General features: G+C 45.3%; 1 long non-coding RNA gene across 1 annotated transcript; it reads right to left on the minus strand.

Moving 5' to 3' along the window:
• Positions 1-3,750: 3,750 nt before the first annotated feature.
• LOC134911856 (uncharacterized) lies at positions 3,751-4,274 on the minus strand. The gene is made up of 3 exons (XR_010176904.1): positions 4,212-4,274; positions 4,065-4,124; positions 3,751-3,853 (listed from the first exon to the last, which is right to left on the minus strand). It is a non-coding gene; the product is annotated as an uncharacterized LOC134911856 (long non-coding RNA).
• Between the last annotated feature and the right edge of the window lie 1,052 nt (positions 4,275-5,326).

The following is a 5,326-nucleotide window of genomic DNA, read 5'->3' on the forward strand; positions in this document are numbered from 1 at the left end:
GCGTATGCGCGAAACTCCAGAAAAATGGCCGCCGTTCCATCTTTCTGGGGTTTTCAGGTGGCGCAAAAGAGTTTGTTCCCCCTAGTGTTCAAACTCTATTGCGCTGCCGAAAAGGGATGGCTTCCACGGGGGACTTCAGAGAGGTAAGTATTAAGCAAATGGGTGCAGTGTGTGCGGGGTGGCCCCCCCTGGACCTGGGGTCCCGTGTGCCTCGCACACACTGCACCCATTATAGAAACGCCAATGCTGTACACTGGACATAGTGGTCGCTCTCTGGCAAGCACTCCCCCACCGACCAGCACTCACTGGACCCTCCTCCCACCCAAATCATGAAAATAAAGCGAAAGTATGATGTACTAGCTAGTTACTAAAATATAGACTGTATGTATTTCCGTAGTCGTGTGGATACATAATTGGAGGCATGGTTCAGAGATGGATGGTATTGCACATGCACTGCGAATTTTGCATGCAGCGGCTGTGCCAAAATTTGTAAAAGCAGCAGGAGGCATCTGTAGTAGAAAGACGCCCACTGCGTGCAAGCAGTTGCGCTAAGAGAGCGGGGGAGAGGGTACAAATTACCTGGGCCCAGGTCTGATGGAGAGGCCCAGTGGGGGTCCAGGTCCACCCCCCCCCCCCCCCCCCTTACCTGGAAGCAGCAACTGCAGCTTTTCTCCTCAGCCCACCACACACTGCTGTGTGCTGGGCTGCAGTGTGGCCAGCGAAGTGCTTAAAATAATACCATTTTTCTGTATTTTTTTTCTAAGGGTGCATGGTCACGCCTCCTGTGATTAGGCCATGCCCCCTTAAAAGTACCTGGGCCCAGCCAGGCTCTCTACTGCCCTGGCAAGTGGGTACTTCTCATGTGCTAGATACGCCCCCAAAGAGGTGTCACCATGCCTCCAGCATGCTGTGGTCACACCCCCTCCAGGGGTAACGGGGAGGCCCAGGAAGTTGTTGTACCGGGGCCCAGGATTTCTCTTGGCAGCCCTGCGTGCTAGTATTGGGATACGCTGCTGTGTCGGAAGACGCAGCATTGAATTATCTGCGCAAACATCGGTCATCTGAGTTGCAGAGCCTGGCCTCGGCACGCCTCCAAAACTGGGATGACACGCCCCGTTTCGCAAACTGCTCCCTGACGATGTCCTCTTCGGCTCCCAAACAGTGGCAGACTGTCACTCACCCAACATCTGCAGCTGCTTTCCATCTGACGACTCAGAATCTGATCTGCGCATGCGCAGCTTAACAATCATCAGAGATGGACAAAAAACATCGGGGTTTGCGTAAATCTCTGAATTAGGCCCCTGATGCCTTTTTATAATTTTATATTTTATGTTCAGCAATTCATTATTCTCATTATACTGTTTTTGTGTCATGTTTTTGCCAGAACCATTTTGAATTCTGCGGTCAATAAAGTGTTAACAAGCGTCGTTAAAGAGTTCTACAAATTGTCAAAGTTTTTTATTTTCTCTGTCATCACTTAACAGTCTCCTTAATTATTTCAAGAAGTCATTTGCAGCCCTCTCCCTGACTTTTTTTCGCCGTCCATTCCCGGAGAAATGAGCGTCTGCGTTAAATGAGCTGTCAAGTCAATGGCTGGATCCCTGCGCTTCGTGGCCTCAACTCATAAATATGAGCTCAATGGGCGAGTGACAGGAGAGATCCTTCACAGCGAATGAATCAGACTCAGCAGAATTTGGCATCCACGGGTCGTTCTCCATCATTTTTATATATTTTCTTATACAAAAATAGATTGAGAGGCCGCAGAGTGATCGAGCTGCGAGGAGCTGTTAACCTCTAGCGGGAAGACTCGGCTGGCGCTCTGACGGTGATAAATGCTTAGAGGGAGCCGGTGGGTGTGAGGGAACCTCGGAGACTCTTGACCCCGGACGTGTGACAGTGACAATTAGCTGAAGACTTTATTTCATCCTGGCTCAACACCCTGTTGAACAGATTCTAGACCCTTCAGCAGGGATAAGTGGCATGCCTGTGTGGACAGCGCACGCTTAGATGAAAAATGGTGCAATGTTCCACTTCATAAACTATACATCTGTGATATAACTCTGTCTTACGACCATCATTTTCATTTGCATGCTTATAGATTTAAACCACGGTATTTACTCCAACAGCTGATGTGCTCACCGTCTAGTCTGGTCCATGTGATCCTATTATTTGGGTACTGACTATAACATATACGTAAATTTAAATTTTTTAACACTTTGGCGGCCAGACCAGTGGTCTTTCTTTGCCATAACAGCATGTAATAAAATAAATATATGGTCAGAATTTTTATGGCAGTCAGACTCATTGCTGAGCCTTATAATACATTGGCGCTAGCAGCTGGGGCAGCCGGCATCCATAGCAAACGCTCCATGCTCTATCAGTTCGTCTCTTCTTCTTTCACTGGAAAGACCATTGTGTTTTTTTGTTGCTATTACAGTATGCCATTAAAAGTAAGCCATACCTCCCAACTGTACAGATTTTGTTGGGACAGTACCGTTTTTTTGTGCACTGTCCCTCTGTCCCACCTGTGGTCCACATTGTCCCCCAAAAAATATATAGGGGCACGGCTTGCAGCACAGAAATTCCTGCTAGGCCACAACCCCGAACTGCAAGGCCGCGATAATATCCCTCCTTATGCTGGACCAGTGTAAACACCATACCCGCCAACATTTTGCACAGAAAAATCGGTACAAATTACGAAAGGGGCGTGGCCACAGGTAAAGTGGGCGTGGCCATGTCCCTTTTCCTATACTTTCAATGGAAGTTTGGAGAGCCAAAAATCTGTACAGACCATAAAGAAAAATGTACTGTACCTGCTAAAAAGGTGCAGCTGGAGGGTATGAAACACCCACCTACAGTGGCTATATACACAGAGTGTTCACACCTCTTGGGCTTTTTCACACTCTTGGGCTTTTTCACATTGCACTGTGTTACGGGATAGAACCATGAGGGATTTATTTGAAATTTAATCCCACTCATCAACACAAAGTACTCGGTGATATAATATTACTCTGCAGAGTTGGACCTAGCCAGTATGAAGTAGAGATGTGCACCGGAAATTTTTCGGGTTTTGTGTTTTGGTTTTGGATTCGGTTCCGCGGCCGTGTTTTGGATTCGGACGCGTTTTGCCAAAACCTCCCTGAAAATATTTTGTCGGATTCGGGTGTGTTTTGGATTCGGGTGTTTTTTTACAAAAAAACCTCAAAAACAGCTTAAATCATAGAATTTGGGGGTCATTTTGATCCCATAGTATTATTAACCTCAACAACCATAATTTACACTCATTTTCAGTCTATTCTGAACACCTCACACCTCACAATATTATTTTTAGTCCTAAAATTTGCACCGAGGTCGCTGGATGGCTAAGCTAAGCGACACAAGTGGCCGACACAAACACCTGGCCCATCTAGGAGTGGCACTGCAGTGTCAGACAGGATGGCACTTCAAAAAAATAGTCCCCAAACAGCACATGATGCAAAGAAAAAAAGAGGCGCACCAAGGTCGCTGTGTGACTAAGCTAAGTGACACAAGTGGCCGACACTTAAATATGACAAATATATTCCACAGAATGTATGAATGTGTGTTTCATATATATCTATATCTATATATATCATTGGAAAGTCCTGCACTCTCATCAATATATGGTAACGACGGCGGGTGCTCCTAATGACCAAAGAGGCCACCAATATACCGCAACTACCACCTGGGTGGAAGGTGCACTCACGCCCAGAAATCAGTCTCTGAATTCACTTGTAAATTCAATATAATTTTATTCAGGTTCACTGTTGATGCCGTTTTTCATCGACGTTTCGGTCCATGTGAGGACCTTTATCAAGATTGGCACTTAAAACACCTATACAATCAGAAACAATTAAAATTAATATGTATAAGAACCCAGATTATTCAACACCAGCACCACCAGTGCCTCCCAGGCCCTATGGACTGTCACCAAACAGCAAAATCGTGCTTTAAAAAATATCTCAATCCATGTGTGATTTAGAGACGCCTCCACCCTTAGATATCACCTTACACTGAGTAAATATTCTTTCTCAACAAGTAGTTACCTGGACAACATACCAGATCACACTGATGTACTAGATAGCTTTTTCAACATAGTGAAGATGCTGCAAGAAATGATAACCTATTAGATAAATTACAAATAACTAAATGGTATAAGGCAAACACCTAAGGCCACCCATTGAAAATCATACCTAGTCATTTATAGGAACAGCACATGGCAGCTGAAGGCTCAAAGCATATTTCAAACACTAAATCTGTAATTAAAAGGCAAAAAAGAAATGATCACCAACCATAGTCCTATGTCAGAGAGTAGCTGTAGGAGAACCATACTCACTGTTCAAGTGTCCAGAGCCAAATGAGAGCTGCATGTAGTTCAGCCTCAGCTGACAGCTATTTAAGGATCAACCACAGGAAGTGCCAATTAGAAAAATTAACATAGACTAAACCACGCTTCAAAAGATTGCTGCTCAGAGATCAAAACCAGACCCACTGAGTAAATGCTACAAAGCCTACAAGACAGGCTAATGATGTATCGCTAGGATAAGCGACTTAAATATGGAAAAATTTTGTAGTTTAACGTGGCAAAAGCCGGAGACGCGTCTTTTGCGTTCCACCGGCAGGAAGTCCCTGCGTTCCACTCAGCGGAAGTACCGCTACTCTGCGTTCCACCGGCGGGAAGTCCCTGCGTTCCACTCGAAGGAGAAGCCGTTGCTCGGCTCACCAACGGACTACATACTCATAGAAAAAATGTGTAACTAGATGAGGGGTGCTCACAAATGGCGAACATCCACCCGGGTTAGAAGTTCAATAATCCAGTCCGCACATAACTTGAGAGAACGTGGGGATCACAACTACTATCCGCTTAGCCGGAAGTGACATCATACACTATACTGGGCTAGCCCATGTGGAGGCTGTCAATCACCAGAAACGTCACGTATATGTCAATAAGAAAATAGGATATATATACACCGTGTATACTCGAGTATAAGCCGTATAGAACCTGCTACTTAGATGCAGCCACAGGGATGCATGGCTGTTCCGGGTGATAAGTCACTGCAGAGATAACACGTATTCATGCAGCACAGGGACGTGTTATCTCTGCAGTGACTTATCACCCGGAACAGCCATGCATCCCTGTGGCTGCATCTAAGTAGCAGGTTCTATATGTACAGATATTTGTGACACCTCTGTTGTTGGCACATATGGCTTTTGAGCCGATGTTTATACCAGCCATATACGTCTTGTTATATATTATGATGGAATTGACTCAAGATACATTGTAATTCTATGGCGATTGATGTCGATA

The sequence above is a fragment of the Pseudophryne corroboree genome, chromosome 4 (assembly GCF_028390025.1).
Source record: "Pseudophryne corroboree isolate aPseCor3 chromosome 4, aPseCor3.hap2, whole genome shotgun sequence".
In the NCBI taxonomy this organism is placed as follows: Eukaryota; Metazoa; Chordata; class Amphibia; order Anura; family Myobatrachidae; genus Pseudophryne; species Pseudophryne corroboree.